Here is a 9,472-nt window from a genome sequence, read left to right as displayed (position 1 = left end):
ATGAAACTAGAATGTGGGCTGGAAAGACAGCTAGCTCAGCATTTGAAGCACTTGCCTGCAAAAATGAAAGACTGGAGTTCAATTTCCCAGTACCCATGTAAAGTCAGGGGCACAGGGTAGAATATACGTCTGGAGTTTATTTGCAGTGGCTAGAGAGCCTGACATGCTTATTCTTTCTCTCTGTGTATCTGACTCACTCTCACTCTCAAATAAATGATAGATAAAAAATAGAATGAGACCAGGAGAGAGAAGAACGAGAGAGGAAAGACGGGGTTACTTGACAGGTTAGGGGAAAGAAAGATCACTGGGAGTTGGAGAGGACTGTAGGGGCAGGGAGCTGGGAGGATTGGGAGATAATTACACAAACATGAAAACAACAGGAATGAGTTCCACAAAAACGCTTATTCTGGCTAGCATTCTACAAGATATAACAACCAATAAAGAGGGAGTGGGGACACTCTGGACAGAAGATGGGAAAAACTTAAACCTAAAACGATGTGCTCTGGCCAGTAAATCCCAGGCCCAGAATTGGACTGAGATTCACAATGAGCTGTTAGCCACAGAAGCCCATGAGGTCTTCAAATTAATATAGGCCATTGCTAAAACACTTGATTACCTGAGAAAGCTAAAATGTAAGACCTTATTTTGAAAACACTACTGTCTGCAGTCACAGGATATTTGGATGCCACACTAGAACTGAAAGGGAAACTAGCTTCCTCCTGTATAGCCCTCATATAGTCCTGGAAATGGCTATAGGAGTCACTGAAAGACAGCAGTTACCAAGAGCATGAATGAGAAGGAAACCCTGAAGATTACAAAATCAATCAGCTATAAAAGAAGCACACACTTCAGCAATAGTGGCACACAGCTTCTATGGGTATCCGCGTGTTCTCTGATCACACATGAGGTCCACTCAGTGGGAGAGAATTTATATCTGGTACTAGACAGCACATAAGAATCTCATTGTCAGGAAACTCAGATTTCAGAAAGAAGCCCCATGGCTCTCCAGTGAAGAGTGGGCTTGCACACCAAAAATCTCTCAAGTAGCTTTCCATACTCCCTTTAATAAAAGCTGCTCTCACTCCTGGTTGAAGTATCTGCTTTATGTTACGGATGGTAGAGAAAATGAATGTGAAACAAGATCCACTGATAAATCAAGAAATAGCTCACCATGAGACATGCCATCTCCACATCTGTAAGGGCCTAGGAGGAATTGCAGAATAAGCTGTGACATGAATACTGCTCTTACTGCTAGCCTGACAATCATCTTGGTGAGCAATACAAACCTATCAAAGAAGAAATTCAGGGCCGGGCATGGTGGTGCACGCCTTTAATCCCAGCACTTGGGAGGCAGAGGTAGGAGGATCGCTGTGAGTTCGAGGCCACCCTGAGACTCTATAGCGAATTCCAGGTCAGCCTGGGCTACAGTAAGACCCTACCTCGAAAAACCAAAAAAAAAAAAAAAAAAAAAAAAAAAAAGAAAGAAAGAAATTCAGGGTCTACAGAGAACTCAACAATAAATCAGACTGCCAACAGGCCTGCCATGGCTCAAGGAACATTGTGGAAGAGGGGTTATAAAGGCTGTAAGAGCCACAAAGAGGGCAGGAATATTCTGAGGCACAGTCCCCCTGCTGCCCTTAGGTAATGAATGTGGCCTTCATAAATCCACATGAATACCATAACTACCCTAAAAATACAGCTCCTCTAATGAGGATCAACCTCCCAAATTGCTACCAGCTGGAAACCTGCTTTGAAAAACAAGTACATTTATGGGGAACATCTAATTCAAATGACCACATTTCTTTCCTAGCTCCCATAAACTAATGGCCATACATGATGTAAAATGAAATGCATTTAGTCCAACTTTAAAAGTCCCTATAGTTTTATCAATCACAACACTGTTCCTATATCCCCATAGTCCAATGTCTCTTATCACTAAGCTGTGAAATGAAAATTCATAATGGCACAGAATAAATATTTTCACTGTAAAGGATTGAATCAAAAAAGAGCTTAAAACAAAGCAAGATCAAATACATATATAGTGTCAACATCAAACTCTATAACTCCAAGTCTGACATGGGTAACTTGTGATGAAGTTCATGGCATTCCAGTTCTACCTACAGCTGTGCTGCTCAGTCTGGGGAAAAATTTATCCCAACCCATCATTTTGCCTTCACAATCCTGGGATCTCAATAAAATCTTGTAGTTTCTAATACAACCCACATGGCTCCAATAGCCTACATTTAGGGACTATGTCTCTATTCCACATAACTTAGGAGCCATGTCAAAATAAATGTTGCAATTCCAACGACAATTTCATTCCTGCAGTGGTTATGGTTCACAGTACTGGATGGGCTATCAAATTTGTAATCAGTTTGCTCTCCAGTCAATATCTAGCTCCCATCAATCTTGGGCTTCAAGAGGGCCTACACCTACTAAATTCTCTCTAACCTAACAAGTGTTAACCCAATTAACCTGTACTGACTTTACTCTCCATGAGAGAATCAGCTTATCTTTTTCAGATGGACAGAGGACCTGAGGAGAGAATCAGTGCATTGCATTTCATCAGGGCCCCAGCTGAAACTATAGAGTAATTGGGGAAATGAGCAGGAGTGCTACATTCTTGGTGAACCTGATATGAGCCAAGGTTGAAGGAGATAGAACAGAGAACACTCAACTCCTACCAAAACGAGATCCAGTGACACAGAGACTCCCAAAAGCCCATCACTGAAGTAGACCTAAAAAGAACTGAACATGGCTCAGGGAAATTTGTGGGAGAGTGTGCAGAAAGTTTGTTAAAACCACAAGTTGGGACATTATGCACAGAGACATTGCCTCTTCCCCATAACTGATGGCCATTCCCACAATGCAAGACCCACAATCCCCATGGGGTAATTAGTATCCCCAATGAGGAGATTCCCTTCAGAGGGGGGCACAGGGAAAAGGGTAAGAATGGTACGAACATGTACTGTTTACATACTGAGAATATCTATAAATAATCTTTTAAATTATAAGTTTGTGGGGAATAAAGATGACTTTGAAGAACAGGACACTCCTTTAGTATTCAGGAACCCTAAATTTTAACCATCAGCATTCTTTCTGATGTGCCAATGCAGAACAGTTGGCCCATTCCCAATGTTAGTAATCTCTCAAAAAAATTATAGCTCAGTGGGTCCTTTCACTAACCTAAACTTGGTTGTTTCTGTGCCATGTCCTTCGGCTCACAGATGTCTATTTCTAAATACAACTCCACAGAAGAATTTAGGACACAGGAAAAATTCAGTGAGGCTTTCACATGAATGTCTTCTAGTCCAGTCTAGACAAAGCTCTTTCTTCTCATCACAACCCAGTCCTCTGAGTCCATAGATCTTATTGCATTCAGATCTCTAAATTCTGACCAGAATAGTATATCAACACTGTTTAAAACACTAATGCCATCTTTTAGGCCAATGTTAAAAAATACTTCCTCATTCCTTCTGCAAATCAGTTCCAAAAGACTCAAAGCCACACATTCAGGTTTCTTGCAGCAACAACTTGCTGGCACCAACATTCATTGTAGTTATCTTCTCAATTCTTGGATAAAGCATCAGACTAAAAGACTGTGGCAAGACAGGCAAGAACAGTTGATTTTAGCTAACAGGCTTGAAGGGAAGCTTCTTATATAGCAAGGAAAAGCTAATAGAGCAGAGGCTTGACATCTGGTGGAAAACAGAAAAACAAGACTGAGGCAAGTCTCTACAGTTAATAATAATCCTATGTCCAATACCAACAACATACCTCCTCCAGCAAGTCTCCACCACCCAAATTGCCATGATGTAGGGACAAATCCTTCAAACAAGATGTTTGTTGCAGTTACTTTCTTATTGAAGGCCTAAATCAAACCACAATGCAAAAACATGACACTTTTTTTTTTTTTTTTGCTTTCTACTGAGTCCAGCATATTCCCATATATACTCCAAGGTATAGTTTGAGTATTAGAGGCATTTACTGGGTCACAAATTGACTAGCACTCAAATGAAAGTGGTTTGTCAAGGCAAACTTTACTTCTCTACAGAATAATGTGTAGAAACCAAAAAAAAAAAAAAAAAAAAAAAAAAAAAAAAAAAAAAAAACTTATATAAGCAAGCATATCAAGCTGAAAGGCCACCTACCTTTTATCCACAAATGAAAAGGAGCCCTGGGAATCATTTCACTGGCTGACACTTAGCCTTGCAAACTATACCACATTGGTTAATTTAAAATATTTTGTTTGAAAGAGAGAGGAAGAAGAGGATGGTCAGGCGAGGGCTTCAACAAACTCCAGAAACATGAATCCCCATGTGCATTTGGCCTACTTGGGTAATGGGGAGTTGAACCTGGGTCCTTAGGCTTCACAGGCTAGCAGCTTAACTCTAGCCCCACGTTAGTTCATTGAAATGGCACAGGTAAATAATGGTGGTGAGGGAAAGCCCAGTGTTCAAGTTAACATGGTAACACATATAGGTATAATGTCAAGAACATTTTGAGCATTCCAGGAAGAAAACTACATTTGATTGTATGAACAAGTCTTTTCAAAATTAAGATTTATTAACAGAGGGGCCTACAATGGTGATATCTATTTGACAGAATAGACTGCATTTCTCACATGAATTATAAGAATGAACAAGAACCCATATGAGTATGAATTATTAAAACCAAGTTATTTACAACATTTTAGAAGACCTGGACTTCGGTGTAATGATCTCATTGGTATTTAATAACATGAAACATTTTTTTTTATTTTATAGTTATTTTAATTTCATTAAAATTCAGACAGTGCCTTAGGTAGGAGAGACTAGACTCAAAATTTCTTTGTAATCAAGAATGACTGTGAAGCCAGGCGTGGTGGCACACGCCTTTAATCCCAGCACTCAGGAGGCAGAGGTAGGAGGATCACCGTGAGTTCGAGGCCACCCTGAGACTACATAGTGAATTCCAGGTCAGCCTGGGCTAGAGTGAGACCATACCTCGAAAAAAAAAAAAAAAAGAAAGAAAAGAAAAGAAAAGAAAAGAAAAGGAAAGGAAAGAAAAGAAAAGAATGACTGTGAAATGCTGATCCTACTGCCTTGGAAGTCCAGATGAACGTGAGGTTATTATTGTTATTATTATTATTGATATTATTGTAAATATAATTGTTATTATTATTATTGATATTATTGTAAATATAATTGTGTTACTGCTAATCACAATAGTTATTTCCAAGAAAAAAATGATACACCTTATCTACACTCTACAAATTCATCATTCATATTAGTGAGTAAGGGGGTAGACAGGCTGTAAGGGGCAAAGGATGGTTCAGAATGAATTGGACTACTGTTTTCTAGATAGGACATGGCCATTGCACTCAAGACCCCACAATGACAATTGCTGTCTGAACAAGACTTGCCTATCAACTTTCTGTATAGGATGACAAAGGAGGGCAAAATAGGCATCAAAACAGTATGCAGGGTTACTGGAGAGTTTTTTCTAGTAGTCAATGTACTTGCTTACAAAGCCTCACAGCCTGGGTTTGATTCCTGCAGTTCGTACATAACACCAGATGCACAAGGTGGTACATGAGTATGGAGATTTGTTTTTCTTCCCAGTGGCAGAGGCCCTGGTATGCCACACCCCCACCACCACTCTGTCCTTAGTTCCTTGTCAATAAAACATCTATTTAAAAATAGTAGAGGGTCTAGGTGGAAAGATAAAGGGGTACAGAATAATAGGTATGTGAGATAAGAGAAGGTAATAGAAAAGGATTATGTTCAAACTTTATTCTGTATGTATATAAAAAATGTCAATAGGAATACTTTTAAAGACTATGACAAAGAACATGTGTTACTTGCCTTGAAGCTAAGCATGCTAAATATGAGTCTACCATCTTCAAATATGATCCTACACATAACAATGTTAGAATCATTCTCTACAACTGACTATGCATATGCAGGTATCCACTGTTAAAATGATTTCCTATATGAAAATGTAAAGGCTAACTGAGAAAATTCCCCATGTTTCCATTATTCAATAATGAAATGTTGGAAATAACTCTTATGCTCACTCTCTTTGCTTCAAGAAAAATCTTTCTCTGCTATCCTATGTCAATGTCAATCTTTTTATCTTTGGTTCACCAAAATACATTTTTTAAAGACCCCAAAATGGGACTTTCTCCTTGAAGACACTTTAGCTTTAACTGATTGATGGAACAGGAAAGACACTGAAGAAAGGCAAACTGGGTGGGTACTAGGAAAGGCTCAGCAGGTAAGTGTTGGATATACAAATATGAGGAACTGAGTTTAATACTCAGCATCCACATAAACGCTAGGCATAGTCACATATTCCCGTGACCCCAGTTCTGACTAGAAAAGAGCATCTTCAAGTTCACTGAGAGATTCCATCTTAAAGGAAATGGAAAAAAAAAAGTGTAAGACAGTTATAGGAGGAAATGTAATTTTCTTCTCTAACTGCCACACGGAGTATATGCATCTGTATATAGAAATACATAATCACACACACACACACACCTCATCAGAATATAGTCTGAGTAGGCAGAGAACTGCTTTGTAAAGGATATGTGTAGCAGAGCTTATAGGGGGACAAGCTTATAACTGAAAATTTCCCTGGGTGGAACAAGCCCAATAGGCCTCAGTCAAGTAATAAAAACCAGAAAACAAGGTAATAGAACTGCAAAGATTAAGAGAGCTGGAAGGTCTCAGCCATAAACTTGAGATTACATGTTGGTCCTTAGATTTAGAAGATTGGAGAAGTTATCATACTGATCACATAGGTCCAGGAGAATAAAAGGAGTGTACAAATTAAAGGAGAGGCTAATCAGTATACCTGACCAAAAAAAAAAAAAAAAGCCTTAAAAGATTTTAAGAGATTGGAAATAACTCTCCTGATGGCCAGAAATTCACTATTTGCAAGAACTGAAAATGTTTTCTATCTGTAGATCAGCCAAAGGGCAAAACCTCCAGAAAAAATGCAGGATCACTGTTTGATAGGGTACTTCTGTCTCATACACTTCCATATGAAGCATATAATATTATCATATGATATAATTTGATATACTATTATGTTCTATAGTCTTATAGGAAAGTATATGACAATTTCAACGCTAGAAAATACAAAAGCCAAACTCCTATCTAGATAAGGAACAGAAAGTTTTAATTTTGAAAAGCTAATTTTTTAATCTCTTCACTAATTTCTGAGGTCTTACTTCTGGGAGGTTAAAAGACCCTCCATTATAAGTCTAAGGATTCATATAAAAAATTACAGGCTGAAGACTGGGCAGAAAGAGCCTAAGGCAATGACAGCCTACGAGAAAGTCTTAGGATGTTCTCTAGCAATTACCAAAAAGAACTTTCAAAGGGACCTTTTCTTGAGACCAAAAAAACAAGAAATGATAGAAATCATTCAAAATAAGTTCACAGAATTGGTTGTGAAGTGATGGTAACTCAAGCTGACAGTTTAAAGCAAGAAATGAAAAAACTTTCAGAAAGAGCCCGAGAGAGGAGTGTGGCTTGGAAAAAAAACCTAAGTCTGGAGCAGTCTTCCATACAAGGAAGAAACATTGTCCTTTGAACTATCAATGACTGCGGCCTGTAACTCTCCACCTTGGAGGAGGGGAAGGTTCATGCAGCTCTTCATGGATTCAGTTACTGTAACTGGATGACAAGGCTCACAGAGCCCCACCCAATGTCTACGATCTATACACAGTTTAAGCATGAGGAAGGAAGACGTAGCTTCGAGATTAAGTGCACCTCTGCAAACATGAGGATACAAAAGGGCCTAAACAGTTTGTGTTTGAATTGCCAGATCTCATATAAACAGCTGGAAATGTCCATGAAAACCTGTAACCCCAGTGCTATAAAGGGGAGCACAGATCAGAAACCCCCCCCTGGGCTCAAGGAAAAGAACCTATTTTTCAAGAGAATCCAGTTGAAAATGAAAACATGGAAAAGAAAGGTTGTAGTGGGACACTATTTTCTGTTCTGGCCAACGAAGTGGAGTGGGAACTGTAGCAGGGAAGAGCATAATACCCCATAAGAGAACCCCCCTGACTGTGGGCAGCACCACGACATGGGCTGAGTCAGCAGACTATAAAAGGGGAAAGGCTAGCTGTGCATGCAGCACTGCTCACACTCTGCTTCCGCACTGAGGACTGAATGTAACCAGCTGCCTGGAGCGTCTGCCATGGCACCTTCCCTGCCATGATGTTCTGTAACCTGTCACTGTATGCTGAAGTACACTCTTCCTCTCTTAACCTGATCTTATATAGGATATTGTCCTAGCAACAAGAAAATATACTGTGAGCCACAGCTTCCCTGATGTTTGTTTCCCATACACACACTGACAGGACCCACAGAGTTTGGTGGCAATAACAGGCAGCAGACAGATTGTGAGGAGGGGAGCACCCAGTGGAAAGGGGAAAGGTTTCCAGCAACATGAGATCTCTGCTAGAAGAGGACATGGGACCCTGAATCATGGCTTCTGGGACAGGCTCACTGTAGGAGGTACAGATGCCTCCAGGCCTCAAGATATGGAGATCCAGGTCTTATGCTAGTCAAACACTCTAGCAACTGAGTCATACCTCAAACACTTTATTTATTTATATCGGCTTTTCAAGGTAGAGTCTCAGTCCAGCCCAGGCAGGCCTAAAATTCACTATGTAGTTTCAGTCCAGCCTTGAACTCACAGTGATCCTCCTATTTTAGCCTCTTAAGTGCTAGGATTAAAGCCATGTACCCTTCACGAAGACTATAAAAACAGATTTGTGAGGGGAGCACCAGCATACTTAAAGTCCCCTATAGTTGGTCTTTTTTTGTAAAGAAGACCTTACAGTGGGAGCTGCAGTTGCTGTATTAAGTGATTTACATGCAATGGATAAAACTGGATCTTGTGATAACAAGGGCCAAGTGGCAGCGCCAAATGGCCAAAGGTGGGGCGAACGTGTTTTTTGTAATAGACAGCGTAGGCAAAATTATGTACATAAAGATGTGACTTGTATGGACCTTTGGAATTGGCTGATTCATCATGGTGTTCCCAGAAGTCACATAGAGAAAAAGCCTATGGAATTCCTGCTTGATCTGTATAAGCAAGGGATCATAAAGCCACTTTGAATTACAGCAACAGAGAATCAAAACCTCTTAATCAGTGTCCAGACTTGAGTCAGTTTACAGATCCTGACTCACTTGATTGAAGGGGTGGCTGGGTCCCCTCAAGGAAAGACCCTCCTATAACCTGCAACACTTTCAATATTAACCTTATACCTATCCTTCCTCAGAGGGACCTGTGGCCTTTTGTTAGGGTAACTGTCACTGGGGGAAAGGAAATAATCAGAACTTCCAGGGCCTATTGGACACTGGCACTGAATTGACATTGACTCCAGGAGACCCTGAAAAGCACCATGGCCCTCCAGTTAAAGTAGGTGCTTCCAGAAGTCAGGTTATCAATGGAGTTTTGGCAAATATTA

The sequence above is a fragment of the Jaculus jaculus genome, unplaced genomic scaffold (assembly GCF_020740685.1).
Source record: "Jaculus jaculus isolate mJacJac1 unplaced genomic scaffold, mJacJac1.mat.Y.cur mat_scaffold_39_1_1402899_arrow_ctg1, whole genome shotgun sequence".
NCBI lineage: Eukaryota > Metazoa > Chordata > Mammalia > Rodentia > Dipodidae > Jaculus > Jaculus jaculus.
This window is presented reverse-complemented; position numbering follows the sequence as displayed.